The 17,226-nt window shown below is 34.0% G+C and overlaps 1 non-coding gene across 1 annotated transcript; it reads right to left on the bottom strand.

The window, feature by feature from the left end:
• Window positions 1-1,801: 1,801 nt before the first annotated feature.
• LOC122312124 lies at window positions 1,802-1,905 on the bottom strand. The gene has a single exon (XR_006243037.1). It is a non-coding gene; the product is annotated as a small nucleolar RNA R71 (small nucleolar RNA).
• Between the last annotated feature and the right edge of the window lie 15,321 nt (window positions 1,906-17,226).

Below are 17,226 nucleotides of genomic sequence, written 5' to 3'. Positions count from 1 at the left end.
CGCTAGAAGAAGAAAAAAAAGTAAAGTCAGTACATGATGGAATAAGAGGGAGAGTCGGCAGGGAGAGAGTCGGTGCATGAATTGAATTTTTTGGGAGAAAGTCGGACATGGGTGGTTTTGAATTTAATTTCTTTCGGCTTGGTGTTTTTTGTTTACGGAGAGACATGAGGGACATGGAGGGAGTTTTCGTCCAGACCTGCTGGTTTATTTTTATTTTCGACAGTTCATCGACGGCGTGGGTTTTATTCTCTCGACGTTGGCTGAGTTTCAGATTTTATTATTTCTAAGTTGTTTCCTAGTATTTCTTGTATTTTATTTTAATTATTTAATGAAAGATATTTATGTGATTTTTATAGTACTTGTAATAAACATGGTTGGCTAAATTTTCATACTAAGGTTAGAGGTGAAGTTTAATGATTTAAATATTATTTTCGGATCAACGTAAAATTTATTTTGTGAGCTTGATCAATTGAAAGATTTTATTATTGGATATTTTGATTATCCATATATTTATCTTGATTCATTATGATTTCTGAATACAGTGAATGTTTGAAGAATCCCTGTGATATTCAAATAGTTTTGTGAATGTTTTAATCATCAATCGTTCATACTCAATCATTAGTATTTTTTTTCTTGATCTTAAATGCTAAATCTTCCAATTAAACGGAATCATTATTCTAGTTTAATTGAAGTAAATCGATCGAAAATAATATTATAAATTATTAGACGGATCCTCGAAACCTTAGTTTTTCTCCATATCAATTTATTTTATCATTTTAGTTTTATTTAGTTATTTTACAAATTTTCATTTCAGTAACTTTATTTTATATTCAATTGCACATTTCTTTTAATAATTTCTTTTCATTGTTTGAATTTATTTTCTTTATCACAAAAGTCAATCCCTGTGGATTCGACCTTGTAAGGTACTACAACAACTGTATACTTACAGCTAAAACTGTACTAAAGTTTTGGTTCATTAATTTGAGTCAAAGTTTAGGAGTAACAAGTTTTTGGCACCGTTGCCGGGGATTGCAACGTGTGATAATTTTTTTCAAAAAAAGAAAAAAATTATTTTTATAATCTTTTGCTAATTTTCTCATATTCTTTTTGCATGTACGATTTTGGTTATTTTGACGGGAAAAAAGATCAAGTAACATTGCTTCCATATTCATATCATTTGGTAATCTTGTTTAAAAAAAAAATTTATTTTACTTTCTTGCTTGTTTTGCATTTTGTTTTTTTTTAGTCTTTGAATTTGCATGATCCTCTATAATGAATGATCTCGTGGCAACGTGATCAAACTAGTAGATTGAGGAGAAAAGAAATTGTTTTAAAAGAATTGATTGATAAGTTGTCTGATGATTCCAAAAATTCTCATTCTAATATCACGGCTGACAATCATAGTGTTAATGATGAACTTGAAAATGAGGAGGCACAAAATAATCTACCAATGAGAACTTTGCGCGAGTATTTGCAGCCAACAAGGACAAGTACTCCATCTTGCATGATTTTTCCTACGAATATGGAGAATTTTGATTTAAAACCGGGAGTAATTCAATTACTTCCCAAGTTTTATGGCTTAGACTCGGAAAGTCCTTATTTGCATCTGAAAGAATTTGAAGAACTTTACAAACCCAAACTATCAATGATGATGTTATTAGATTAAAGTTGTTTTCCATTCTTTTCGAAAGAAAAAGCTAAAAATTGGCTGAACTCCTTGAGACCAAGATCTATTGGCACATGACAAGAAATGCAAAGAGAATTTCTGAAAAAGTTTTTTCCTACTCATAGGACCAACACTCTTCGCAGAAACATTATGAATTTTTCTCAAAAAGAAAATGAAACATTTTTTCAGTGTTGGGAGCATTTTAAAGAATGATTGCTAGCTTGCCCACATCATGGCTATGAGACTTGGCGCACCATTAGTTTTTTCTATGAAGGTTTAACATCTCAAATGTGTCAGTTTGTAGAAATAATGTGTAATGATGAATTTTTAAATAAAGATCCTGATGATGCTTAGGATTATTTTGACCAATTGGCTGAATTGGGATAACACAGATCGTTTTGATCGGTCAAATAAGCCCAAACTCAATGTCATGTCTCAAGAGAGTATTTATGTCCTTAAAGGAAATGATGATGTGAATACTAGGATAATAAATTTGACAAGAAAAGTCGAGGCCACGGAACTTAGGAAGGTAAATTCGGTTAAGGCCATTGAAAAAGAAGAAGAGAATTGTGATATATGTGAAATTAGTGGACACCTAACTCAAGATTGTCCAACAATCTCTGCTTTTAAAAATGTGTTGCACGAACAAGCAAATGTTATGAATTCTTATAGGAAACCATTTTCTTCCTCTTATTTGGAAACATATAATCCTGAATGGAGAAATCACCCCAACTTTAGTTGGAGGAACGAGTCAAATTCAAATCAAAATTCTCAAGGGCCATCTTCTTCTACTTCTTATGTGCCCCCACATAAGAAAATCCTTGAGGAGATATTACAAATTTTTATGCAGGAGCAAGCCAATATCAACACTCAGACAATGCAGGCTATTACTAAGATAAGAAGTTCTATTAGCGACTTGACCTCCGCATTGCATGCTCAAGAAAAGGGTAAGTTTCCTGCTCAATCTCAGCCAAATCCCAGAGGTAAATTTGAGGTAAGAAATTCAAATTTTTTTGATTCAAAATTTGAACATGCCAAGTCCATTACCACTCTACACAATGGAAAAACAATTGATAAGAGTATTTCAACGAAAGTTGATGAGACCAAAAATTCTTTAAATTTCAAAAGTGATGGTGAGCTTAACAATGTTGAGCTAGATATACCTCACCAATACCTGCCACATTTCCCCAAAGGTTGTAACATTCTCATAAGTTGGTTCAAAATGCTGATATTCTTGAAATTTTTAAACAAGTAAAAATCAACATTCCTCTGTTGGATGCAATTAAAAAAATTCCATCGTATGCTAAATTTTTGAAAGATCTGTGCATAGTGAAGCGTACGATGAAAGTGCAAAAGAAGGCTTTCCTCACTGAGCAGGTAAGCGCTATCCTCCAAAACAATTCTCTTCCAAAGTACAAAGACCCGGGTTCTCCAACAATTTCCTGCGTGATTGGGAATTTTGAAATTGAAAAAACTTTACTTGACCTTGGAGTCAGTGTTAATCTCCTACCCTACTCGGTATATGAGCAATTGAGTCTTAGTGAACTTAAACCCACCAAGGTTTGGTGAACTTAAACCCACCAAGGTAACACTTCAACTTGCTGACCATTCAATTAAAATATCGAGAGAGATAGTTGAGGATGTGTTAGTGCAAGTAGGCAATTTTTATTTCCCAGTGGATTTCATTGTTTTGAACACAGAACCTGTCTTTGATATTTGCACTCAAATTCCTATAATTTTGGATAGGCCATTCCTTGCGACCTCAAATGCTTTAATTAATTGTAGAAGTGAAATTTTGAAATTGAGTTTTGGAAACATGACATTGGAGCTTAATATCTTTAATACTTGCAGACAACATCAGGATTTAGAAGAAGTTCGGGAAGTTAATTTGCTAGAAAATATCATTGATGATGATTTTCACTTGAATCTTCCTTCCACTAATTTACAATTGTTATTAGAAAGTGTTCTAAGTGATGAAAATATATTTGATGATACTTCTAATGTTTCTTTTGTAGGAACTAGTCATGGGTGCTTTGGCAACCAATGTTTGAAGAGTCGCCACCTTGGATAGCACCCATTAAGCTATCTTCAAATGACAAACACCATCTCATTGGAGCATTCAAGACATTTGAAAGTCCAAATCTGAGGTTAAATAATTTTTTTATAATGATCTTTACTTGTTTAAATATCATTTTGACCAAATTTCTCGAAAATATATACCCAACAAATACATCCAATGTAAGATTTTTAATCCAGGTAAGTTAAGGTCTCGGTGGAGTGTGTCTTATGTGGTGCAAACTGTTTTTCCATATAAAACTATTAAGATTACCAATCTTCAAAATGGAAACACTTTCAAAGTAAATGGCCAACAACTTAAATATTTTTTGGGAAAACTTTCAGCTGAGGATACTTTCATTCCTTTAGAAGATTCTACTTATTCTCATGATCCTTAGTTCATTTCTATTTTGCTTTAATTTTTTTTCTTTCTGTTCTTGTTTAATTCACTTCTATGTTTTGTTCTTTTCTTTGTTTTGTCTTTTTTTTCTTTTACTTTTTGTGTCTACTAAACTTCAACAAAAATCTACTTCTTATGCACACTCGAGTATCTCAGGTGACTTCTTTCCTCTTTGTTTAATCATTTTCGTCTCAATATATGTTCTGCAGTATTTATCTTACTTCAATTCATGACTGTATAGCATACATCATCGAACATTCATTTGCTGAACATTGAGGACAATGTCACATTTAGTTGGGGGGAGGTTTTCTGTTGAAAATTTGTTAGTACCAAAAAATAAAATAATAATAATAATAATAAATAAAAAATAAATATTTTTGAGGTGTATTGAAATATAAATGATTAACACATACTCCTGGCATTTTTGTGAGATTTGAGTATCTTGGTAGAGTAGTTGAGCAGAATTATTTTGTGAAGATTTATTTTCAACTCTAAGCATACAACATAACTTATGATGCATCATATTTTGTTGAGGAGTGACTTGAAATACGGGGATGCGATATTTATAGAAATGAGAATTAGTATGATTTATATAGAATGAAGGGCAAGTTTTGAAAAAATATTTTGCACATACTTACACTTGTAGTGTTCCTCATTAATGTTCATCAATTTAAAACGGGAGAAGTAAACTGCAGGACTACCGAGCCTTAAAAAAAAAAAGAAATAAAAAGAAAAAGAAGATGAAATCGTGTAAGTTTTTCTGAATAAAGGGCTATAAACAGTTACCCAAAACTTTGGGGGTAGAGTGTTCGACCTTTAAACAGAGTTGGCGTGAAAACTGCTAGTCCCTTTGGCTTTGAGATAGTTAGAATCAATAATAATTAATCTTAAGGTTGAAAAATCCTATGATAACTCATGCTTATTAATGAGGAACATACAGAAGTTTAGCCGCACACACATATCCGAGTTTTGAGATATTTGCCCAAATTCTATGTGAACAATTGTTGAGACTTTCCTTGTGGATATAACTCCTGGTGTTGAGTAGTCATGAATCGATTTTTTGCGAGAATTCAGAATTATGTTTGATTGTTTTTGTTTGAATTTCGAGTTTTATGCAATATTCATCTCAATTAATTTTCACTATTTTACTCAATGATTAGCAAAAAGCTAGTTGGGGGGTGTGATTGAGCTGAAATATTGCATGTTTTAGCTATTTAAAACCAATGTATTTTAAATTCTTCATGATACTATTATTGGTTTTAGATGAAAAAATGGTTAATAAGCATAAATACGAGTTGTGATTTTTAATTGATTGAAATCATGTTTATGCTTAATTTTATAACTATGATTTAATTGGACAATGTTTCCTCACAAATATAATATATTTTTGATAATCTATTTTTTATTTTAATTTATTTTTTAGTGTTATTTTTATCTACTTATTTTCAGCTCAAATAAAATTAACATGGGATCCGGTTGGAACTTTTAACCAAAAAGTACATACTAATTTAGAGGAATGAAGAGAAGGAAGAAAGCGGTGTACTTGAGCAACTGAAAAGTATGCAAAATGAAGATGACTTTGAACGATAAATAACTTTCGGCGGTTATTTTCTTCCTTTGATTATTCAAGATGCATGTGATCTTTATAGATGAATGAAAATCATGGAGGCTTGAGAATTTTTGGTGGTGCAACATTAAAGTCATATAAGGGCACTGTTTTTTTGGAAAGACACGAAAAGAAAACAAAGATGTAGGCAGAGTGTCTTCACGTTTGGTGTCTTGGAGGTCCCATGAAGCACCTCTTTATTTTATTTTTGCTTGCTCTTGGACGTGGGAGTGTGAACGTAAGAGGCGGCTAGTTGGGATTGAATTTTCGGTGGTAGTATGAACGTAATCAACAGCTTGTTGAGCTTGACTTTTATGTTGATAGAGGGAAAAGCAATTATGGATGTATACACAACACTTAAGTCGGCTATATATAAATATATATATATATATATCTTGTTTACTGAACGGAAGGAAAGGGGATTCTATTCGGGTCAGTGAGGATTTGCAGGAGAGAAAGGAGGAGGTTGGAAACGTGGAGGGACGGAGGTGGGTTGTGAAAGAAAGGAGAGAGGGAGTTGAGAAAAGAAGTGTCGGTCAGTTGAGAGAGAGTCAGTCAGTTTGATTGGGGGAGAGTATTGACATGAGGCAGTGGGAGTTGAGAGAAGATGTGGGGTTGGCTGAAACATGAAGACATGTTCAGGACGTTGGAAGAAGAAAAAAAAGTAAAGTTGGTGCATGATGGAATAAAAGGGAGAGTCGGCTGGGAGAGAGTCAGTGCATGAGTTGAATTTTCTGGGAGAAAGTCGGACAGGGGTGGTTTTGAATTTAATTTCTTTCGGCTTGGTGTTTTTCTTTTATGGAGAGACGTGAGGGATGTGGAGGGAGTTTTCGTCCAGACCTGATGGTTTATTTTTATTTTCGACAATTCAGCGACGTTGTGGGTTTTATTCTCTCAGCGTCGGCTGGGTTTCAGATTTTATTGTCTCTAAATTGTTTCCTAGTATTTCTTGTGTTTTATTTTAGTTATTTAATGAAAGATATTTATGTGATTTTTATAGCACTTGTAACGAACATGATTGGCTAAATTTTCATACTAAGGTTAGAGGTGAAGTTTAATGATTTAAATATTATTTTCGGATCAACCTAAAATTTATTTTGTGAGCTTGATCGATAGAAAGATTTTATTATTGGATATTTTGATTATCTATATATTTATCTTGATTCATTGTGATTTTTTAATACAATGAATGCTTGAAAAATCCCTCTGATATTCAAATAGTTTTGTAAATGTTTTAATCATCAATCGTTCATGCTCAACCATTAATGATTTTTTTTCTTGATCTTAAATGCTAAATCTTCCAATCAAACGGAATTATTATTCTAGTTTACTTAAATTAAATTGATCGGAAATAATATTATAAATTATTAGACAGATCCTCGAAATCTTAGTTTTTCTCCATATCAATTTATTTTATCATTTTAGTTTTATTTAGTTATTTACAAATTTTTATCTCAGTAACTTTATTTTATATTCGATTGCACGTTTCTTTTAGTAATTTCTTTTCATTGTTTGAATTTTTTTTTTTTTATTTATCACAAAAGTCAATCCCTGTAGATTCGACCCTGTAAGGTACTACAACACCTGTATACTTGCAGGTAAAACTACACTAAATTTTTGGTTCATTAATTTGAGTCAAAGTTTAGACGCAACAATAAATACAAATCCTCATAGACTCGATTTTTATCTCAATAACTTATCTAAACAATCTCTAAGATTTCTAGATAAACTTAATATTGTTTAGAGTTAAATCAATAATTATTTTATATTCATCCAACAATTTCAAATATAATAATAAGATAAACCTTATCATATAGTCATCTAATCTTAGCCAATTTTTGCTTTTACATCAATGTTTACATATTTCTGTATCTCAGAAAGAAAACCCTCAAATCTAAATCCTTTCCTCATTTACAAGTAAAGAAAACTTTGCAAGAAAGTGAGCAACATTATTGCATTCTCTGTAACTATGTATAACTTCCCATTGCTTTATATTTTCCAGCACTCCTTTGATATCCTCTATCATCTGTCCATGTCATTCCCAGCTCTTCTCCCTACTATTAGCAGCTTTAACTACCAAAAATGCATCACCTTCTAACTGTACTTTAATGAAATTCAATTTAGCACATAGTTTTATAGCTTTCCATAGTGCATGTATCTTAGCTAACAAAGGATTGCTAATATTCATCTTTGGGTAGCATAAAGAGACTAATACCTCTCACCATGATTGTCCCTTATGACTACTCCAATCCCCCCCTCTATTTTCTTTTTCCTTCAAAATAGCGTCCCAATTAACTTTGAGATAATCCTCAACGGGTGCCTTCCACTTAAACTCCCTTCTGACTTGAACTCCCTTCTGACTTGAACTCCAACCACCAGTCCTCCTCTTTGATTCTCCTGTGCTTTCTGGAATTCCTCCAAGCAATCAGTAACTTGATTAACACCACATCAAGTCCCTCAAACCTATTCTCGAAAACCATACCATTTCTCCTCAGCCAAATTCTTCTCAACACCATAACAATTACTTCCAGCTCTTCTTAAGAGGGTTTTAAGGTCCATTTTGACCAAGGCTTCGGCATGTCCCTCTCTATACTTGACCATTTTTGCACAGGACTTCTTTTACTTGCCAAAACATCAGTAGCAACACTACAATCTCCATAAAACATGAGTAATTGACTCGTCTTGTCACTTGCACACTGGACAACTAGCCTATTTTGTTATCTTTTTATGAAACAAATTCCTCCTTGTTAGTAGACTGTTATTCAAGGCCTTCCTACAAAAACACCTTCACCACCCTAGGAACATTTAGCTTCCACAACATTCTCCATCCCTCTACCTTTCTACTCGATGACACACCTTTTTCGTTTTTCCTCCTATCTACTTCAACATGATAGGCACTCCTCACACTATACATCCCATTTTCTGAAAATGCCCAAATCTGCTTATCAAATAAGCCAGAAATACAAATTAGGCTTGTGCTCCGACTCTGACGAAGTCGAAACGCTGCCTTCTGACTTCCAACTACGATATGAGTTGGAGTCCAAATCTCATTCTGATTCCAACTCCGAACGGAATTGGAGCTCAACTCCAATCGGAGGTCGAAATTCTGAGTTTCGATAGAAACTTCGACTTCTAATTGGGCCCATTTTGAATCCTAAATAAATAATAATAATATAATTAATGTAAATACATAACTCAAAAAGTCCTATACAATAGTTCAAAACATTGATAATAGAAAAAAAAAATCAATTTCAAAGTTTGATTAAACAGTCCATAAGAAGAAACATATTAATTCAACTAAAAGGAAAAATATCATCTGTAGCATAGTGCTTGGTTGTTCATCATACTTGAAATTAAGATAAAAAGTTCCCAATCAATAAATGGAATCAAAATTGATTCGGAAAATGGAACACAGTAAACGTAGAATTAATTACTATTTATCAGCAATAAAGTTTAAAGTTAGTTATGTTATCAACTTATCTTTATCTATACTCCATCAATCATCGGCAATTATGTTAGGGTTCACAATTGAATATGTAAAATCATAAAAATTATAAGTTAAAAAGATTTATGAAATCATAAAAAGAATTAAATAATCATTGAAATACTTAAATCATTATTGCAATAAACTTTAATAACAAAGAAACAAGTAAAATAAGGTTACCCCAAGTCTATAGCTCTCAGAATCAATGTCAATGCTATCTAGTCCAATGGGCGTATCATTGATTCAGTTCTGTGTGCAAATGGGAGCCTCCACGGTTGTTGGTGACAATGAACTCCAGAAAGCATCCAACACTCAACCTCCATTGCTAAATGCTGACTCAGATGCAATTGCAGTGATAAGAATGGATAGCACATCTCAGGCAATACGAGAAAGGATTGGATATTTGGCAGAATTAGCCTTCCACCAAGTTAGTATTTGAAATACAGCATTAGGTGCCTCGACCTCTTTCATAAAATACCTTTCAACCTCAGAAGTACACTGCATAATATTTCTCGATGCAAGGAGTTAATGATACTCACTCATAATGTTGTAACCTCGACAACATGGACGCCGTACTCTATCTGGGCTAAAGTCATCAGAGGGAGGTGTCAAAATCGAGTGTGAGGCAAAGGTACCCACTACGGATGAAGGCTAGCCACTATTTACTATAGTAGTTGTATACATCATCGAGATCAATTTTAAGCGCTCTAATAAACGACCCAGGCTTTACTACCTCGAGGACAGAATTTGCCCAAAATTCTATCACGGCCAAATTAACTTGAGGGTCAAGGATCACAGCCATAAAGAGTAAACTATTTATCTTATTAACCGGCCCCCAATATTTATCATATTTGGTCTGCATCCTTTGAGCCATACCAAATAACAATCCGCTAGGGTCATCACAACCTTCTTGCAAGTGGTGGTGTAGGGTCAAAACCTCGCTAAACCATAAGTTTGTAGTCGTATATGCGGATCTAGATATCTGCATTGTAATGTCATAAAAAATTTGTAAAATGTAACAAAATACCCTATAGTCGTCCAATTATGTGTGTCCAACGGACTAAGCCCCTTTCTTATAGGCTCCAACAAAGCATACTCAAGGCCCCCATCTCCCACCTCCATCTGCTCAAACACTTTTTTGTACTTCTATGCCACATCTAATATCATGTATGTAAAGTTCCATCGAGTTACAACGTCCAAGCAAAGCGTCCTAGAACATGAAATCCCAAGCCGTTCTTCTATTGCCTTGAACTTTTGATTTTTTGGGGGGAAGCTCTTACATACCACACAATGTTGCGGACTTTGGTAATGGAATTGTCAACTTTTTTTAACCCCTCAGTAATGATCAGGTTAATTATATAAGCAGAATATCGAATATGGATAAACTCGTGGCCCCGAATGATATCATCTCTCAACCTCGTATTTCGCTTGAATCATTCAATTGCAGTATCATTGGCATTGACATTGTCAACTATAATGCATAAAACTTTCTGAATTCCTCAATCCTTCAAACACTCATTCATCTCCGCCCCAATGGATGCACCCTTATGATCAATGATTTCTTTGAATCTAATAATCCGTTTTTTCAAATTCCATTTGCTATCAATGTAATGTACTGTAATACACATGTAGGAAACGTTCTGTATAGACGTCCATGTGTCAGTCATACATGACACTCTCTGGCCAATGGTCACAAACATCTTTCTCATCTCAGACTTGTTTTTTAAATGACTTTTCATACAATCTCGCATCATTGTATACCATGATGACAATGAATATTGTGGCTCAAGCAGCTTAATAAACTTTTGGAACCATCTTTTGTTGACTATAGTAAAATGTATCTCATCTTTAATTATCATCTCTGCATGCGCATCCCTCAACATCTTCTCACTGTATTGAGGAATGACCATTTTCTTAAGTTGTGTACCATCAGTTGCCATTGAAGTTTCATGACTAAGCTTGGTCTTATCTTTGGCCGCCAATCCTTTCACTATCTTATACCTCTAGCAACCATTAAGATGTGATGTCAAACAAGTAGTGCCTTACTTCTTTAAATTACATCCAACTTGTGTACCATAATGGTTGCATCTCGTCTGTGGTTCCTTGGGATTACCGTCAACTTTAGTGAAATGTTCCCACGACCACGACCTCTTTTTATTTGATCGTAGTTGTGGTGGCCTCATATATGGAGGTGGTACATCCAGCTCATTCCCAATAGCTATCTCCTCCTCCTCTTTAAATGTATCCTCATCTTCTATGTCTACCGGGATAAGAATCGATTACTTGCACATGACTTTTGTGCTTTGGAAGTGGGTCTAGATCTCGGTACTTGGGACAGAATTGTGGCATCCTGATCTAATTCTGGAGTCCCACTTGGTGAAGCATCCATATCTGGAATATGATACATACATACATATATATATATATATATCAATACTTAATTATAAAAAATGTGCATCCATAAGATTCAAAAGGGTAAGTTTTATACATAAATGGGGGAGAATGAGAAAAGATTAAAACTAAAAAATAAAATGTGGAAAAAAGATTAAAACTAAATACAAGCCCTTATCATGTATTGTGTGTCTAATACTTATTATTATATGAAGATTATAAGCAAACTTATTTGAATTGTGAAATCTTTGAATGGGAAATTGTGTTTTTTCCATTAGTTACTTTATATAAGCAAAGCATACACTTATGAAGATTTTTAATTTATTAAATTTGAATCTTTTGTGGTTAGGTTTTTTATTATCATGTTTGTGTACTAGAGTTTATGGAGTAATTGAGGCTTAGAAGGTAGCTTTTAAATAGATCTCATCACAGGATCTCAAGGATAGATACAAAAGCATGCTTGGGCATGATTTAGTAGAGAAGTTAGTCTCTTGATAGTTGATATATGCTTGATTACACGAGTTCGTTGAAATTGTTGGGTACTTAAATTATTACTTGAAAACTACACAATACACATACATATATAGAAGGTTAAAGCATATCGCACATAAATGGGTCATGTGATGTTGGTCATGTCATTTTTCTTGTAGACTTGTAGTGAACCAATCCATCAATTGGAGTTTCTGCAAACCTTAAAAGGATTTTAATGTTAGAAGTTCATGAAGGAAAATTGCACACTTTTTAATTGATTCAGATAGTATTATTCCAATTAAATCCTACTAGTTACTTTTTATGAAGTTTTCTTGCATTTTTTCTCAGTGACATTTCTGCAAGTGTACAGTATTGTAATTTTATAATAAAGTGATAAGAAGAGTATCGTCCTCAGGGATTGATACCTTACTTTTGTCAAATACCAAAATTATACTAATCTCGATTTTATCTAGAGGAATCACTAAGATTTTTGTAGTTGCAATTTAAACTAAAATCGACTCAAAGAGAAATACGCAAAGGAAATAAAACTGACGTTCGAAGATCAAATTAATGGGAAAGAAAACTTTTAGGAAATCGATTTCACCTAATTTTTCACTATGCTTTACTCATCCAACTAATTTAAATTAATTCTTTTTGTCTATTAGCAGATCTCTAATTCATCCAAAAGCCTCTTTCGATAGTCAATTGGAAATTATTCTTATTTATCAACTCGCACAAGAATATGCAAATTAAATAATCAAGAAAGCAATAAGACCAATGATTTAATTACTACATAGGTTCATACAAGTCTTTCGATCCCTATACTTACCCATGCTGAAATGTTCATGATCTACCCTATGATTCCCTCTTTCGATAGCAAATCACAAGATTAAACATCATCTAATCAATGACCAGTTAATTAGAAGTAATAAACTCAGAATAAATCAGATAAACAAAGAGAGAATTGCCTTAAATTAGCATAGACAATCAAGCATAGTTCGGAACTAGGTTACATCATTTTCTTAGAATAAATAAAATTTAGCTCATGCTAGAAAGGAAATTCAATATGAACGAATTCACCATAATTGTTCTGAGAATATTGGAAGAAAATAAACGCTGAAAAATACTCCTTGCAGTTGCAACTCGTCTTCAAAAACTCAAGGAAATGTTTCAATACTTTTCTCCTGTCTGTGCTCCAACGTACATGCAATATATGGAATTTCCTCTCCAAAACAGATGATTTGAATCCTTCTAGTTGTATTTTTCTGTCCCAAAAGTGTTCTCCCCTCAAAAGGTACGGCGAAATGGTGAAAAATCCCTTTTATATGCTCTGACAGCGGAAAACCTTAGATCTGGAAAAATACAGTATTCGTTCGAGCGATGTGTCGAGCGAGCATCAAGCGTTCGACTTTGCCTGACTTCGCTCGAGCAGCCAAAAGCCTCCGCACGAGCGATCTTTGTTTTCCTGCAACTCGCTCGAGCTCACTATCGAGCGGCAGTCGAGCGTTTGAATCTGTCTGAATTCGCTCGAGCGACCAAAAGCCTCCGCTCGAGCAATCTTGTAAATCTGCAATATGAAATTTTGCAAGTCATCAAATACCCCCAAACTTACAACTTTGTTTGTCCTCAAACAAAAAGAAAAGCAATTGATACTTTAAGCAATATCAACTCGACTCCAAAGAGAAGTATCATCACTCACCAAGCTTTTATGAATTTAGATTTCATCACTAGTATCTTACTCTTTTAACATCAAAGATAGCAAGAAAATCAATCAAAAATTTTGCAATTTGTCAAGCAAGAGTTAGGCGTTTACTTCAACCTAAAGCTAAGACCTTGAGTGTGTGTGTGATATAGTTAATTTAACCTCAAACCACCTGTAAACTCATATAAAAGTAGAACAACTAAAATCAGAATAATTCTCTCAAACATTAACCTCATAAGTCCAGTTTTCATAAATCATCTCCACTAATGTAGTCAACACCAAAAATCAGAGATCAAAAGGTGTTTAATAAGGTTGTAATGATAGGCCACAGGGTGAGGGTTAAGAAAGAACTGGATATGGAAAATCAAAATAAACTGGAAAAATACTTAGTGAAAAGAACACTAAAAGAGATACCCACATGATTCAAATCATAGCTCTTTCTTGGCAATATGCTCATACTTGTGGCATTATTGTTGCTGTAATCATTGAAGCAATACCAACAATTCCTTTAACAAAATCTGAGGTGATTCATACTCCGCTTAGTGACTTCTTTTTCTTTTGATTTTTTTTTTCACTTTTTTTTTTTAACTATCTTTCTTTTTCTTTCTTCTTCGATCAAACAGAGCAAACATAATACAGTTCATCATGAAACAAATTTTCTCTTTTAAATGTAACTCTCCACCAAAGTATTTTCTCAAACTATCAAAGGTAGATTCATTGTTTTTCAGGCTTAGAGCATGCATGGTTTATGTAGTTCAAAGAATAAATAAAGGCTTATGAAGGCTCAAGGGGGTTGACTATAGAAACACACCATGTAATGATAGCATGATATTTAGGACGGCTGGGAAAACTTTTTGGTTATGCCAAAGAAATGCCTAGATCATTTCTCTAATATTTGGTCTCAACTAGGATTTCGCCTCAATGACCCATCAACGGATTCTAGAGTAAAGCAAAATTGAACTTCCCTCTTTCAATTAATTCAACTTCTTCTCTTCATAAGCAAAATGGAATAAGAGAAAAATGACTATGTGCTCAATTATGTTCAAGGTTAAAGATTTAAACCAAAGTACACACAAAACTCCACTTGACATAAAAGAAATTTTTGAAAATTTTTCTCAAAACCATCTTCAATCACAAATTTCAGAGTCATAGAGAATTAAATCTTACTCCAATGCAAACTTGGTAAGAGAATCAGACAACCCATCAACAACCCAAGACTTAGAAAACAAGAGGATCAAATGACTATAGGAGTTTACACCCCCCAAACTTAAACTAAACAATGTCCTCATTGTAATGCAAAAGTAAAAAGGATTGAAGAAATAAAAGGAACTTCCCTGGTTTCATGATGAATCTTCCGTAGTTTAAAATTTTTCATCTATTTATTCATGCTAAATAAACCTGCATCAAAAACCAAATTATTAAAACTAAATAAATAAAGATAATAAAATAAATGAAAGAATGAAAGATAGATCTATGGGTTGCCTCCCATAAGTGCTTGTTTTAAAGTCTACAGCCAGACTTTTCAATTTTCATCAATTAGGATCTCCAAGAGGAATAAATGCATAGTTCCTCTCCACTTGTTCTCCATAGTAGTGCTTCAATCTCTGACCATTAACTCTGAAAGTATTCCCTGTCTTGTCCTTCAAATCTACTGCTCCAAAAGAGAAAATTTCATGAATTGTATAAGGACTTGTCCATCTTGATTTTAACTTTCCTGGAAAGAGTTTGAGTCATGAATTGAAGAATAAAAGTTGTTGTCCTGGTGCAAACTCTCGCCTAAGAATCTGTTTGTCATGCCACTTCTTCGTCCTTTCTTTATAGATCTTTGCATTTTCATATGCATCATTCCAGAACTCTTCCATCTCATTCAATTGAAGAAGTCGCTTTTCACCTGCTGCCTTCAAATCAAAGTTAAACTTTTTTACAGCCCAATAAGCTCTATGCTCCAACTCCACAGGAAGATGACATGCCTTTCCAAACACTAATCGGTATGGAGACATCCCAATAGGTGTTTTAAAGGCTGTACGGTATGCCCACAAAACATCATCAAGCTTCTTCGCCCAATCCTTTCTATTGGTTTTGACCGTCTTTTCAAGGATGTTCTTGATTTCTCTATTTGAAATTTCAGCTTGGCCATTAGTTTGAGGATGGTAAGCAAGTGCTATATTGTGTTTTATACCATATTTAGAAAGAAGATTATCAAACAACTTGTTGCAAAAGTGAGTCCCTTCATCACTAATAATAGCTCGTGGAGTGCCAAATCTTGTGAATATATTCTTGTGCAGAAATTTGAGCACTACCTTTGCATCATTTGTTGTTGTAGCAATTGCTTCCACCCATTTTGACACATAGTCAACTGCTAATAAGATATAAGCAAAACCAAAAGAAGGAGGAAAAGACCCCATAAAATCTATTCCCCAAACATCAAACAACTCAACTTCTAAAATACCTTTCAATAGTGACTCATGACGCCTTGAAATATTCCCCATACGTTGGCACCGGTCATAAGTTTTAACCAAAGTGTAACTATCACGAAAAATAGAAGGCCAAAAGAACCCACTTTGAAGTACCTTAGCTGCTGTACGGGTGGGTCCAAAGTGTCCTCCATATGATGAGGAATGGCAATGATGGAGGATGTCTTGCATTTCTTCTTCCGGCACACATTTTCGAATGATTTGATCTGAGCATCTTTTGAACAACAAAAGCTCATCCCAAAGATAATAATTCACATCATGCAAAAACTTCTTGCGTTGATGGTAAGTAAGATCAGGTGGTAAAACTTTACAAGCTAGGTAGTTAACAATATCAGCATACCACGGAAGCTTGATCTCACATGCAAACAGCTGCTGATCAGGGAATGCCTCTTGGACCACTGAATCTAGTCTTTCTTCCTCTTGCTCTAACTGAGAGAGATGGTCAGCCACTAAATTTTCACTTCCTTTATTATCTCGAATCTCCAAATTAAATTCTTGAAGAATGAGGATCCAACGAATTAGCCTCGGCTTAGCATCCTTCTTGCCAAACAAATAACGAAGTGCTGCATAATCAGTGAACACTATTACTTTTGTACCAATGAGGTAAGATCGAAATTTGTCACAAGCAAACGCCACAGCAAGCATCTCCTTCTCAGTTGTCGTATAATTCAATTGAACTTCATTCAATGTCCGGTTTGCATAATAGATGGCTCTAAACAGTTTGTCTCGCCTTTGTCCCAACACTACTCCAATTGCATAGTCACTTGCATCGCACATAATTTCAAAAGGCTGACTCCAATCAGGCACAATCACAGTTGGTGCTGAAATTAGTTTCTCCTTGATTGCATTAAATGCCTGCAAGCAAATAGCATCAAAGTCAAATGCAGAATTTTTCTCAAGAAGATTACATAAAGGTTTAGAGAGTTTAGAAAAATCTTTGATAAATCTTCTATAAAATCCCGTATGTCCCAAAAAGC

The sequence above is a fragment of the Carya illinoinensis genome, chromosome 5, assembly GCF_018687715.1.
Source record: "Carya illinoinensis cultivar Pawnee chromosome 5, C.illinoinensisPawnee_v1, whole genome shotgun sequence".
Lineage (NCBI taxonomy): Eukaryota > Viridiplantae > Streptophyta > Magnoliopsida > Fagales > Juglandaceae > Carya > Carya illinoinensis.
Note: the sequence above shows the minus strand (reverse complement) of the source record. Positions and strands in the feature narration are given on the sequence as shown.